Source organism: Humulus lupulus, chromosome 8 (assembly GCF_963169125.1).
Source record: "Humulus lupulus chromosome 8, drHumLupu1.1, whole genome shotgun sequence".
Lineage (NCBI taxonomy): Eukaryota > Viridiplantae > Streptophyta > Magnoliopsida > Rosales > Cannabaceae > Humulus > Humulus lupulus.
In genome coordinates this window covers 174,947,681-174,963,214 of record NC_084800.1, presented here as the reverse complement: position 1 = coordinate 174,963,214, position 15,534 = coordinate 174,947,681, and the positions used below count along the sequence as shown (strand labels likewise).

The 15,534-nt window shown below is 37.6% G+C and overlaps 1 non-coding gene across 1 annotated transcript; it reads right to left on the bottom strand.

Annotated features, from left to right (window-relative positions):
• Positions 1 to 14,478: 14,478 nt before the first annotated feature.
• Positions 14,479 to 14,588, bottom strand: LOC133799082 (small nucleolar RNA R71). Its single transcript, XR_009876286.1, has one exon. It is a non-coding gene; the product is annotated as a small nucleolar RNA R71 (small nucleolar RNA).
• Between the last annotated feature and the right edge of the window lie 946 nt (positions 14,589 to 15,534).

The window sequence follows — 15,534 nt, the reverse complement described above, 5'->3', positions numbered from 1 at the left end:
GATATTTAGTCCTGGAGCATACTTCAAACTTTACGAGTTCATTTGCTGCGAATCCAGCTTTCGAGGTCACATTTAACATGGCTTGAAATCTGGGCATAACATAAATGTTATGATATTATAATAATATATAATCCTAATTTTTTACTAATTATATTAATATATATTCAAATATTATAAATAATAATAATTATTATTATTATAATAGGACTTGGATGTTATCCCGCCCGGTACGGAGGCAGGACTTGTGTCGTTCCAGTATCCAAGCCGTGTATTTGTATATGTTTCAATCGTGTGGATAAAGAAGTGCTTGAGAAATATAAATAATATCTAACATTTTACAGACTATTGAGAGACTATATATATAAGGGTAGCTAATATATCATTACTCCTTAAAACTTAGTTGGCGAGTTATACTTCAAGAAGATAAATTTAGTTATGCATTATTTTTTTCTTTTCAGTTTACTATTTTATATTATATAACAGATAAGACCTTCAACATATAAGGCACATCACTCATATTATTCAAAACAACTAATTAAATATAATATATTATTCAAACACAAATTTGGTACACTAGACCATCATATTATCTACACTTTGTTTTACTAAAAAATTTAAAACTTTTATACTCCTACATTAAAAATAAAAATAATTGAAATTATACTTTTTGACAACTTCATAAAAAATTCACTCACAAAATTTAATTCTTTTCATTAAACAGAAAATAAAAACAAGTAAAATTAAAATTTTAAAAAAGTATTTAGAAATAAAACTAATAGTAAACCAAAGATAATATTTATTTTAACAATTTTTTTTATATTCGTTAATTTCTTTTTTGTATTAATTTCAATCATTTTTTTTTCGTAATTTTTTTTTTATAAAAATCATGTATATTTGATTTTACTTTAACAAGTTTTAATATATATATATATATATTTATCAAGAAGGAAAATTATATTGATCGAACAAACAAATACAACAAGAGGCCGGAGCAACAACTCCCCTCAATTACAAACTAGAGAAAAAAATGAATCAATTGTTTCTCTCTGGAAGACAACTTCTTGGTTCTAAAATTAAGACTTAGAACTCTAGCTTTAACAGAATATTTGATCAAAGAATCAAGTTGAAAAATAGTAGTGCAGCTATATTCAAAGCATCACTTGTTTCTATTAAACCAGAGATAATAAGCTGTGGCAGCTAGAGCAGCTATCACTACCCGAGCCATGCAACCTCTTCTAACTTTAGCCAGCCAAAAACACCAGTCTTCAAACTTCTCAAGCCAAATAAGCTCTCCCAACCAACCATATACAGACTGAATCACTCTCTTGGAGAATTCACAAACAAAAAAGAGGTGGGAATGACTTTCAACCTCAGACTCACAAACCGGACCGGCCAAACAAAGGATAGACAAATGGCAGGAATATAACAGATCCCTAGTGAGTAACTTCTGGTTTACAGATTGCCACAAGATGAACCTATGCTTGGGCACTGAAAGACTACACCAAACAGACTTCATGCTACTAATTGGAGCACCAGGAATGGTCAAGTGATACAACTTACTCAACTGAAGTTTCCCCTGCACAACAGCAGATTCCAAAGTCGAGTTAGATATAGACTTGCTAAGCTTGATCAACTTTCTCCAGTACCAGCTAGAATCTTGTTGCAAAATATAGTCCCAGATCTGAGCTCCTTTTAAATAGATACAATTCACCTATTTTACTCAAAGCAGGTCCTGCTTAGAGGATATAGCCCAGGTTTATTTTGCAAGCAATATTTTGTTCCAAAGAGGCCCCTCTTTAAAACACAAACCACCATAACTTTTAGGACGGAAAACTTGCTCCCAGGAAGTAAGATGAAACTTACTTCGGGAACCTTTTTCTCCCCACAGAAAATTCCTACAAAGGCGATCAATATCTTTAATGACACCCTGAGGTAAAAGGAAAATGCTCATCCAGTAATTTCTTATCCCCAACAAAACAGAATGGATTAATTGAACCCAACCTGCATACGATAGATTTCTACTGGCCCAAACATGTAACCTCAATCTGATTTTCTTAAGAATTATATCACAGTCAATAGCCTTCCATTTTGCTGGTCTCATCGGCATTCCAAGATAGGTCAAAGGAAAAACCCCTTCAGCCAACTGAGTAAGATTCAACAAGGAGGCTTTCACAGGGTCAGAAATTCCTCCAAAATAAATTCTAGACTTATGATTATTGATAACCAAACCCGATGAAGAGGAGAAGGCTTCAAATGATCTTCGAATAATCTGAACAGAACTTTCATTAGCTTTGCAAACAAGAAGTAAGTCATCAGCAAAGCAAAGAATAATAATATTTAAGGATTTACATAAAGGATGAAACCTGAAGCCTTTATCCTTAGAAGCTTTAAGTAATACACGGGTAAGTTATTCCATCACTATTACAAAGAGCAATGGAGAGACAAGATCACCTTGGCGAAGCCCTTTACCTCCCTGAAAACAACCTTGTATCCGACCATTCATCAATAAGCAGTAGGAAGTGCCTCTTAGACAGACCATAACCCATCTTATGAAATGACCAGGAAATCTAAAAGCTTTCAGCATATTCTCCAAGAAGTCCCAATCTATGGAATCATAAGCTTTACTTATATCAATCTTCATCAAGCAGCGAGGAGAACAATGTCTCCTAATATATCCCTTAATTAGGTCTTGAAGAATAAGAACATTATGAGCAAGAGACCTATGCTTTATAAAAGCCCCTTGATTATGATTGATCAGATTAGGAAGAACAGAAACCAGTCTATGGCAAAGCATTTTTGAGATGCATTTGTAAATAGTCGTACAACAAGCAATAGGCCTATAATCAACAACATTAATAAGATTATCTACCTTAGGCATGAGAGCTAAGATTGTATTATTCCGAAATTTAGGAATATACCCGATGTCAAAAAACTCAAGAACTACCATGGACACCTCCTTGCCTATGTCTTTCCATAAAGCTTTAAAAAAGCCAGCTCCAAAACCAGCAGGACTTGGGCTTTTTAAAGAACTAATACTGAACATAACAACTTTGACATCTTGACAAGAGAATGGTTTAATCAACTCCACCTGATCATCAAAGTTCAGAACCGGACCCAAAGCTGTTGTGGTAGGATCAATATAACCTGAAGCTTTACTTGAACTACCCAAGAAAAGCTTGAAATACTGAACAAAATGAGTGATCACCTTTTGGTAGTTATCTTCAACTTGGCCTCCTTCAGAAACAAATGACACTATCCTGTTGGCGATTTTCCTTTTCTTCATACTAGCATAAAAGAATGAGGAGTTTTCATCTGCAAAATGGAGCCAATCAATCTTACTATTTTGAGAAAGAAAATTGGCATAAAGTTTCTCCTGCCTCTTAAACTCCAGAAATGATGATCTTTCTTCAGTACACAAGTTGCTATTATACGGGTCTGAAAGAAGTTTGGATTTTGCCTGTTGATACACAATTTTACTTTCCTCATAGTTTCTAACCACGTCTCCAATAACCCTCCAGTTGAAGTTCTTCAGCACATGCTTGAGATGAATAAGCTTCCAAACGACCTGCTCCAATCCACGACCCTCAACTTTTAAAGGCTTATACCAGTTGGCCAAAACTGTTGCCCTGAACTGAGGATGAGAAGTCCACATATTGTAGAAACGGAAAGGTTGAACTCCCTCATTTTTAACTGCTATTTGCTTCAAAAGAATAGCACAGTGGTCTGAAACCACCTCCCAGTGCGAAACAACATTGACATTAGGAAAAGAGTCCAACCAATCCTCATTTGAGAACACCCTATCCAACTTAGAATAGATACGATTTCCCCCTTCCTGATTATTAGACTAGGTATAATAAGATCCCATTATCTTCAATTCTTCCACCAAACCAAGATCAAGCCATTGTCTAGCATCTTCTAGCTCTTTCATTGTAATAGTCCTACCACCCATTCTATCGTTTGAATAAAAAACAGCATTAAAGTCACCTAAGATTAGCCAAGGCTTGAATGGGAAAGTCAAATTGGCCAGCTCAAACCAAAGGGACCTCCTAGCCTCCAACTGATTTGAACCATAAACAACTGTAAGATAAAACTCTTGATTAGTGGTACATAGTCGAACCCTACAATGAAAAAATTGATCATGATCTTTGATAGCTTCAATTTTGACCCAACTAGCCTTCCAAATGAATAAGATTCTACCCTCCAATCTCAAACTACTATAGTAGTCCCAACCCACAAAAGTAGTACACATAACTTCCTTAAGCTTCTCACCCTTAATTTTTGTTTCAAGGAGAGCCCCAATACCCACTTTATTCAAGCGACATACATCTAAGATTGACATCTGCTTATTCTTCTTATTTATACCTCTAACATTCCAACTCAATATGTTGCAACTCTCCATTCAAAGTTAAATTTTGGGATGAGTCATTTAATACCTGCTGTTGTTCTTGAAGAACACTAAATGAGTTCCTTGTTTTCTGAAACAGGACTTGGCTTGTTGGTTTCAGGGTCCCTGATTTTTTCGGATATGACCACTCTTGATCTTTTGGGATCTTCTCAGGTTGAGACCCTCCTATCTGCTTCGATTGAGGCTGGGCTGAATTTACCTGAGCAACTGCTTGGGTAGTTGCAATCTCTTTAGGCTCAACATGATCAGATGCAGGAACTTTCTTAACCTCCTTCTTCCTCCAAACTGCTTCAGTATCAAATTTGCAAGTAGAAATTGTGTGTCCCAGCTTTTTGCATTGTGAGCACTTCGTAGGTAACCATTCATAATCTACCAGTTGTTCCATAATTTGACCTCTCTCATTGAGGTAATTAATTAACCGAGGAAGAGTTTCAGAAATCTCCATGTCCAATAAAACTCGAGCGAATTTTATCATAGATCTTTCTTTGGTTATCTTATCAATCATTATAGGCTTCCCTATTGTACTAACAAGAGCACTCAAGCATTTTACTCCCCAATATTGTGAACCAAGATCAGGAAGCCTAATCCACACTGGTACCGATTTAATTGACTTCAAGGAATCAATATCAGTCGTCCAAGGACGAAGGACTACTAGAATCTTATCAAAATGTATCGCCCCTGATTCTAGGACCAAATCACGAGCTGCTTCATCCTTGAATTTGACCATCGTAAAACCAGAATTCATTCTAGCCACACGTTCAATTCCAAGTTTTCCCCAAATTCGATTGATGAATCCTTCAAAAACTACTAGTGGAGGATTAACACCAATCACCACACAAATCAAAGCAGACTTCCAGTAGGAGGCTTCGACTTCAATCTCATCAACATCCAGCTGAGCAATTTTTTGACCATCCTTCTGAATTGGCTCCATGAAATGCAACTTCGTACACCCATATGAAGGAAGAGATTCCCTAAAATGGGTCCAGGTTTCTTTGGCTGATTCTTGAAATGATCGAGCCTCTACCTCTTCAGCCCAAGTCGTTGAACCCATACCTGTTGCTGGAGCAGATTGTTCCATCGAAGGAGGAACTAGACCCGCAGAATCAACTCCCATCGCAAGGAAATCAGTAGCTAAAATCTCATCATCTCTATTCTCAACATTCTCTCCATTCTGATTCTGAACTAATGCTTCATCTTTGGATGAAGGGAGCTCCGGCATAGCATCTTGCTGAACTAGCTTCTGCACAATTTTTCGCCTCCTTGCCATGGCAAGAGAGAATACTGTGCTTCACGCTATGTATTTTATCTTTATAAACTAAAAGAAGTAAAGAAAATAAAAAACAAGTGGTGCCCTTATTTCTTCTTAGTTCACGATTGTCATAGGTATATATATTATTATTTTTGCCTAATATTTTATTTAAATATATTTAGAATATGTAAAAGAAAAAACAAAGTGAGCATAAGTTAAATATAAATATGTATTTTATGCTAATTGTAATAAGTGTTGAGGAAAGATTTCATCAACTAAGAATTAGGAGAAGGTAAATAAGGGAATAACTAAGAATTTAATTTCATATTTATAGTGGAGTAACAATGAAATTAATTGAAAAGTTTAATTAATAGTCTGGTTTATTGGAGGTTAAAGGTCCATGGTCTCCAAGTCACATTTATACTACATTGTCCAGGGTACAAGTGGTATTGACAAAATAAATTAAGAGAGAACTAAAATTTCAAGGAATTAATTTTAAAGGCAAATGTATAATTATGTGATAATTATATGCAATTAATTTAATTGATATGTTTTGTTTAAAAACTATATATTAGTTTAGAATAATATTAATTGAATTTTAATTAATTAAGGTTAATCCAGTGTTCTCCAACAAATTTGAAGAACTCTATAGTTGTGGCTAGGTTACCGCTAGGAGCTCTGAACCAGGATCGCGCTCGAGGGTCGTTCTTATTTGCTTTGCATTGGACCTGAGGTAAGAAAACTGCACCCAATACATGCTATATGTGAATATCTGTATGATTAGGGCTCGGCCCCCGCTAAAGGACATAGTTATTACTGTGTGTGCACTTAATTGACTAAGATATGATGATTATGTATGCCTAGTTGTGTTGTCTAGAGTATGCTTATATGTATCTGGTTAATTGTTAAGTCATTGACTTATTAGTCAAGGGCAGCAATAGCACGCTATATGCTGGTCGAAGGAGTTAGGCCTAATATGGAATGTACTATTACGTTGACCGACCCTATGGTCGCTTGGAAAACAAAGCGCTTGGCTAGCTCTATGGCTTGTTATACAGAGCTAAGGCAAAGGACCCCGGGTGACTCTACAGTCACCTAGCCAGGGCATAGGGCCCCAGGATGACTCTATGGTCACCTATCAGGGCAACGGGCCCTAGAAGGATCCTATAATCATTTATTTATAATTGTATGCATGCATAAGTAGGTTATTACTGCTGGGCATGTTAGATATGCATCTGAAATCTGTATTTATTGTTCATGCACATGTTTAAAGTTTTCTTGCTTAGCCTTGGCTCATGGGTGCTACGTAGTGCAGGTAAAGGGAAAGGGAAGCATGACCAACTCTGATTTGGAGAGCTTCGGTGGCGACGTGTACATATGCAATTGCTTGACCACCACGATCGGGGTTATCTCAGAGGAACTAGGGTTGGACCATCTTTTGCCACTTAGGTCGGCTTGTTGTACCATTCTGAACTGTAAATGACCTTTAAATGTTTATTTTGGGATCCCATGTATAAACTAAACTCTTAATGAAAAGTCAACGTTCCTTTTTGACCAAATTTTTAACCCTAATCCTTATCATTAACCTTAGTTACACGTTTTTAACCAAGGGACTTGATTAGCAAGTCTAGCACTAATTAAAGTACATAGTGTAACGGTCTTGGCTAACCAGGGCGTTACAATATCTCCCGTCAACAATTCTTTGCATCCATATCTACCTGGTTGTTAAATGCCCACGTAGCAACAGTCTAGGTAATTTACTTTTTGGTTTTTAATTTAAATATTTAAAAATTAAATGAAAATTATTTATAATATCATAAATAATGATATCCCACTTAGTCACCCGACAACCCTGCTATGTGATATTATTTCATCTTTAATATCAATTTTTTTTATAGTTAGAAATTATTAAAGCTTACCTAATTCAAAATTAATAAATTACATATATGCCTTACATGTTTGTTAAAAAGTTTTAAAATATATAAAAACACAATTTAACATTTATAATTTATTTTATACTTGTTATCTAGTTTATGGGTTAAAAAAGTGTTTGTGAATAAATATAATTTTATTGTTAAATAACTAGTAATGGTATTTGTGTAAATTTATATCAAAGATATAATTAGAAACAAATAATTAGCTAATGGAGGGTGTGGAGAGAAAATAAAATGGGAGTAATGAGAAAACCACCTCATTTATAGTCACATTTTGCAACCTCCAAGTGAATCTCTCACAAATTGAGAAGTAATTTGGTAACTATCCACTAATTAGGTTACTAGTTTGTGATATTGAGAACATATGACTATGTCTAGTGTCACTAATTGTACTAACATCCCTTAATATCCCATTTATTCACTATGGAATTCTAGTAATGAGAAAACCACATCATTTATGCTAACAGATTGCAGCCTCCAAGCTAATCTCTTATAATTGAGAACTAATTTGGTAACCATCCACTAATTAAGTTACTAGTTGTGATATTTGGAAACTATGTCTAGTGTTACTATATAGTATTGTGTACCCTAATTTCAGCACAAGCCTTTCACTCAGCTTGAGTACAGCTGGCAAATAAACATATGGAAGAAATAACAAATGAATCCATTTATTATCCACGTGGGCAGCTCAGTTTGCACAATGAGTATACGAGCTAGGGGTACATAGGTTGCGAAGCGTGAGCTCATGATATTCAAATGGCCGCCGAAGTACGAGGTCGGAGAAATATCCAGCTCGTGATAACTCAAATATATTGCATACCCGCGGATCCCCAAAGACTCGGGTACTTTTATATGATTATTTATGGCCAGCCTGTCATATTTAATGTCCCAGATATTAGGAGACCATTTATTTTGTGATCAAATAATATCCTGGTATAAATGGGAATGGTTTATATTAAATCTAATAAATATGTAAACCTGTGATTGACTCACGCGGTTACCCAAACCTGCCCATGGAATCTCTCTATAAATACTGGAAATATTGGACAGGGAAGGGGACGATTATCCTGTAATACTGAAACTCTACCAAAATAGAGAGAGAACAAAAATAATAATATAGACTCGTGGACTAGGTGGATTTTAACCACTGAACCACGTAAAAGATTTGTGTTCTTGTGAATTCATTTCATATTTCGGTTTATTATTAAGCACTAATCAACCTTGTTATTTCTTAAGACACTATTGGCAAAAAACCGCGTCAATAGTTTGGTGCTTTCATTGAGAGGGAAATTAATTATTTTATCAACATCCCGGTCGAATCTCATCATGGTGCTAACTTGCTCAATGCACGAAAATGAGATTGAACAGTCTGGTGGGCAGGAGGTCCATGATACCGCTGTTGCGAATGAGCATGGCCCTGAAGTCCAGCAGCATCCGGGGAAGCAACCAGTGGGTCCTGACAATATTGGAAGTTCGGCGTCATTGCCGCTGAATCAAAACCCAGACTACTTAACCGTAGTTGAGACGGAGAATATGCAGTTAAGAAGCCATCTTTCTAAGGCAAACATGCAAATTGAGGAGGTTTTGGCTAGATTACCCCCTCTTGCAACCGACGCTAATGTCAGAAAGAGAAAAATGGGTCCCATAAGTCCAACAGGAATAACCAATCCAAGCCAAGTCAGTCAGTTAGAACTGCCACCCCAATTTCTATGCCTACAGCGCAAGACTGCCAAAATGCTCAACCTAGTGGCCCTCGAAGGGGTCATCAGCAAGTCAGCGATCGGTTAGGACCGCAACCCCAAGTTCGGTGCCTCCTTCCCAAGCACCTAGGAGTACTCATGGAAATCCACAAGGAAAGGCTGGAACAGGTTCACAGAGACAGAATGTTCCAGCCAACCCTGTAATGTCGCAACCTGATCACTAGGCACAGAGGGCTAGAAATGATGGGGCAGAACAAAGTCAGGCTAATTTAGTTCGCCCTAATGGGACAAGGATTGCCTCACCAGTTAGGCATCCCCATAAGACATCCAACGCCACCTCAACCTATGCGGGACATTCTTGCTTATGGGGAAAGTAAGAGAAATCCTCCTCCGTCTGCCCATACCTATGTTCCATGGACACGTGTTGAGAATCCGGATCCTCGGCCTCAACTGCGAGCTGTGAGCTTCACAAATGGAAGTTATTGGACTTGAAATTCATTGAAGTGGTAGGTTCGAGAGTGATCTAAGAAATCATCTAAGTTTGGCACAAAGCCCTCGATACGATCCATAGCTTGATCTGCATGATTGCCTAAATTCGCAGAGAAGAAATTCAGCTCGAGACTCGTCAAGAGGGAGGTCCTTCTGAAGTACGTGATAATGGGAATGTCCCACAAAACCAAGCTCGAGCTTGGAGGGACAACAACCCATCAAGCGCGTACGATAGGATGGGAGCTGTTGAACAACCCCAAAATAACCTAGGGACCAAGGACCAAACCCTCGAGAGGCTAGCTCAGATGGGGGAGCTAATGAAGAAGCTTCTATCTAAAAATGATAAAAATGAGTGTGATTCAAAGGATGAGCTCGAGCTTTTTGCTCCAAATATTGTGGCGGACGCATATCCGGTGGGCTTCAGAATGCCACACTTGTCAAAGTTTGATGGAGATGGGGATCCGTCTGATCACCTTGGGATGTTTAGCACCATGATGATGGCCCACAACGTCGGACCCGATCTAAGGTGCCTTTTATTCCCCTCAGCTCTGATTGGGCCAGTCAGGCAGTGGTTTAAACAATACAAAAGGCATTCAATCAGCTCGTGGAAGAGTTTTTCTGCTGATTTCAAGAGAGCATTCAGGGCTTTTGAGACAGCTCAAGTTAAGGTCGATTCATTGGCTAATGTAAAGCAACAACCTGTTGAATCGTTGAAAGCATATCTAAGTAGATTTGCCAATGTTGCTGCATGAGCTAAAGATGTCGACGATAGTCATGGCAATGAGGATGGGAATCCTTGTTGGAGGCGACCTGTGGGAAGAATTACAAAGAAAAGGAGTTAATATTGTGCACGAGTTCTTGGCATGAGCTCAAAGATGGCTTAACCTGGAAGAGTCGCAAGAACTAGCCAAATCCCTGCTCAGCCCGTTGGAGCGGTAACGGATGTGGCAGCTATGGCTGAAATCGTTGCCCAAAATAACCAAGGGGGAAATAATAAGAGGAAGGGAAATGGTGAGGGTGACCAGAGCAGAACAAAGAAAAAAAAGTCTGGGGAGAAATTCAAACCTGTTTACGCAACTTATACCGACCTCACGGATACTAGGGAGCGCATCTTCTTAGCCAATTCTACTGGCCTTCTATGGAAGAAGCCAAAACCATTAAAAAACCAAAGAGCGAAGAGAGATCCTTCGAAGTTCGGCAGATTTCACAATGATATCGGTCACAACATTGATGATTATAGACAGTTTAAGGATGAGATCGAGACTCTCATCAGGGCTGGACCTTTGGCCCAATACGCCCAAAATCGAGTGGTCCCCAATCAGCCCGCTGGACAAAACCCTACGTCAGCTCATGAAGCTCCAGTGAATCAAACTGGAGCTCATGCGAATCAGGATGACCCTCCTCGGGTAATAGGGGGAGATATAGCCACCATTTTGGGAGGACCTCATCTGGCAGGCATGAGCAGAAGTGCTCAGAAAATGTACATTAACGAATTGAAATCCCATAACGGAGTGGAGTTCATCCCAGAACAACGCTTATCGAAACAGCAAGGATTGGAAAAACAACCAATCATTTTTATGAAAGAAGATGCTAGCCATGTCCAGTTGCCACATAACGATCCTTTGGTCATAACTGTTCAACTCGCCAACTGGAGAGTACGGAGGACACTAGTAGATAACGGGAGTTCTGTGAATCTACTTTTTAGGTCCACCTTAGAAAAAATGGGATTATTTGTAACCGAGCTAAAGGCAACCTCAATGATTCTATATGGGTTTTTTTATTGAAGGGCCGGCTGCCATCGGAACGATCGAGTTAGTGGTAACATTGGGAGAAGTTTCACGAACTGCCTCCAAGCTGCTTGAGTTCGTGGTCATCAATTGTCCAGCCGCATACAATGCAATTTTGGGGCGTCTTGTGTTGATGGCATTTGAAGCCATAACCTCCACCTAGCAATCAAATTCCCCTCATCTGTGGGAATATGCATTGTCAAAGGTGATTAACTCGCTGCTAGGGAATGTTAAGGGAAAATCACAACCCGCGCAGCAAGCTATGGCCATAAGTGACGGAGGTGAGGAGTCCCAGGAAGTGGAAGTTGCTTGCAGGATGGAAGAACCTCAAGAAACAAAGGATAGGGACGTCTCCCCAAATGATGACATTGACCCACGAATGGGTGAGGACAGGTCAGAGCTCCAAGTTATTGAGGAGCTTGAAGAAGTAAACATAGATCCCAAAGAAGCTTCAAGAGTTGTTAAGATTGGAAAATATCTTGGTGATAAAAGGAAGAAGGAACTGATTAATTTCTCACAAGGGAATCTAAATGTGTTCACCTGGTCACATGAAGGAATGGTGGGAATAAGCCCAAGTGTAATCATGCACACTCTAAACTTGGACAAGAACATGCCTGCAAAATCCCAAAAATAGAGGCGTTTGGGAATAGTCTGAGCTGAAGCACTAGAGGAAGAAGTAGCTCGACTGTTAAAATGCGGGTTTATTCGTGAAGCAAAATACCCAATCTGGGTTGGCAATCCCTTACTGGTCCCAAAGCCAAACAGAAAATGGAGGACCTGCATCGATTTCTCCGACCTGAACAAAGCTTGTCCCAAGGATTGCTTTCCATTGCCAAGGATTGATCAGTTGGTAGATGCCACGGCGGGTCACGAGCTCATGTCCTTTATTGATGCATATTCTGGATATAACCAAATGATAAACGAGTTTTAGGCTCATTTAGGGTCTAGATTTTAGTTAAGTTTTCATTAGTTTAGGGCTATTTTATTGCGAAATTATGCTCGTTTGTTCATGTTTCAGGTTTTCCATGCTAAGTTGGTGAAAAGAGTGGAATGAAGTGAAAGTGGAAGAAAATGGAGTTAATTTGGAGAAAATCGTGTTTTTCGGGAGCAATATGTCCGAGGTATGATACTGTTAATAGCGCTACAACGCTATCAAAGTGGTCCTACAACGCTAGGAAGGATATGTTAGACTCTATTGAATCTGTCAGTAGCGCCCCAGCGCTACAAAATAGGCGCTACAGCACTATCAAGAACAGAAGAGTAGCGCTACAGTGCTACATTATGGGCTCTACAGCGCTATCAACGCGGTTTTTAGATTTTTAGCCACTTTTTGAAGGACAAAATGGTCTTTTCACTTGGGAGCATTGGAGAGCTATTTAAGGAACATTATTCTGCGAATTTAGCAAGCAATTTTAGTTTTATAAACCCTAGATTTAGAAAAGGTTGCTGTAATTAGAGTTCTTTTTCTGGTTTAATGATTTTCTAGATTTTCTCTTCATCTGAATTCTTTAGGTTATTTTCTATAAACAATTTTTTGAATTTTATTTTCATTATGTTAGCTATGAACTAAATTTTTCATCTAGGGATTAATGTAGTCACTTGAATTTCAATTTAATTCTATTATGATATTCTATTGATACTTCTTCTCTATTATAACTATATGATGTTTGTTTAATGCTAGTAAATACTTGATCACTATTTACTTGATTTAATTGTTTTGATTCAAAATTCGAAAGATGAGAATTGAATATGCTATCATTATATAGACATAGGTTGCATATTGGACGAAAGTACCTGTATGACTTGTGTAGTAATTAGGTTTCTATGCTTAATGCCTTCTATATGTTTAAGTTTATCACAGAAATATAGAAAACATGCATATAGGTTTAGATCTTATATCTTGAAAAAGAATAGGAATCGATTATGTTAACCTGCTATTAGAATAGGAAGAAGAGATTTAGAATTGATTAGTAAAATTAATAGAATGAGAAGTTGATGAAATTAATTCCTAGGCTTTTCATTATTGATTTTTAATTCGTTGATTCATTGTTTTGTTTACATTTATTTAAATTATGTTCGTAGTTTAGAGTATTCATTTTAATTTTAATTATTCATTTAAATTTTAATTCACCAAATAGAATTTGAAAATCAATTATTAGTAATTGGTTAACAGTCCTTGTGAGAACGATACTCTATTTACTATCTATATTACTTGAATCGATTGCGTGAACTTGCGTATCATATTTTTACAGATCAAGTTTTTGGCACTGTTGCCGGGGACTAATAATCAATATCAAATATAATTGTTTTTCATTCTAATTTGGTTTTAATTTAAATTTTTCTAAATCGAGTTGCTTTTAAATTTCTCAATTTCAGGTGACTTATTTTTATGCGACGTAAGGGGTCGAAAATACTAGTACCTATTGATCATGAGATTGAGAAGACCTGCGAAAGAAAAAGAAAACATAAAAGACTTGAAAAGATGGTCCAGAATGTCAATAATGTCGCAAATAATAATCTAAATCAGGGTAATGCAAGAAATGATGCAACTGAGGCAGATTTATCTTTGAGGGACTATGTACTCCCTACTATTACAGAGGTGCCTTCTAGTATTCATCCACCTACTGTGGAGGTGAACAATTTTGAAATCAAGCCCTCGATAATTAAAATGGTTCAGAATTGTGATCAGTTTGGAGGACTATTTCCGAATCTCCATATTACCAACTTTTTGGAGTTATGTGATACTTTCAAAATGAACAGAGTTAGTAACGACGCAATCCGTTTGAGGCTATTTTCGTTTTCATTGAGAGACAGTGCTAAAATTTGGTTGATTTCACTGCAAGCCAATTCCATTATGACATGGGAAGACCTCGCTCAAAAATTTCTCGCTAAGTACTTTCCTCCTGCTAAATCAACACGGATTAGAGGAGAAATAAATAATTTCTCTCAATTTGAGGGGGAATCATTATATGATGCTTGGGAGAGGTTTAAAGAGCTGTTGCGAAAATGTCCACATCATGGTATAGTGAAATGGATGTTGGTACATACTTTCTATAATGTACTGAGGGGAAACACAAGAACTATCATAGATGCAGTAGCAGGTGGAGCATTTATGAGCAAAAGCGATAATGAAGCTTATGAGTTTTTAGAGTAAATGGCCATGAATAATTATAATTGGCCATCTGAGCGAGAAAATAAGAATGTAATGGGAGTCTTAGAAGTTGATCCTATTGCCATGTTCACTGCTCAAATTGCTTCGCTAACGAAACAAATACAATAACAAAACAATAGTTAAGCTCAAGCGATGCAACTACAACCTATTCCTATTAGTTGTGAGACATGTGGAGGCCCTCATCATTTTCAGCAATGTCCATCGATGAGTTCTTATTCAGTTGATGATATCCCACTTGAACAGGTTTAAGCCATTGGTAATTTTCCAAGGACACCTAATAATAATCCATGCCCTAATAATTATACTCCAGCATACAAGAACCATCCTAATTTGTCATGGAGTAATAATCAAGGGCCCCAACCACAATATTATCCAAATCCACCTCAATATCCTCCACATTGACCATATTATGGGCCAAACCTAAGGCCCTTTTATGATAATCAAAGGCCACCAATGCCGCAACATCAACAGCCACCACCTCACATGACTAAACCAGAGGTATCCGCTGATGCATTGAACCAATTTATGACAGAAACCAGTTCTTCCATTTGGAGCTTAGAAACACAAGTTGGCCAACTTGCAAAGTTAATGGTAGATCGTAATCAAGGGGCTTTACCTAGCTCAACAGTGGTGAATCCAAAAGAGCAATGTCAAGCGGTTACTTTGAGGAGTGGGACTAAGTATGCGGGGCCTATAGTAGAAAACAAGGGTAAGAAGATTGGAGATAAACCTATAATTAGTCCAGCACAAGATGAGGTTATTGAAGACCTTCCAAAGAAAGAGAAGCCAAAATACACC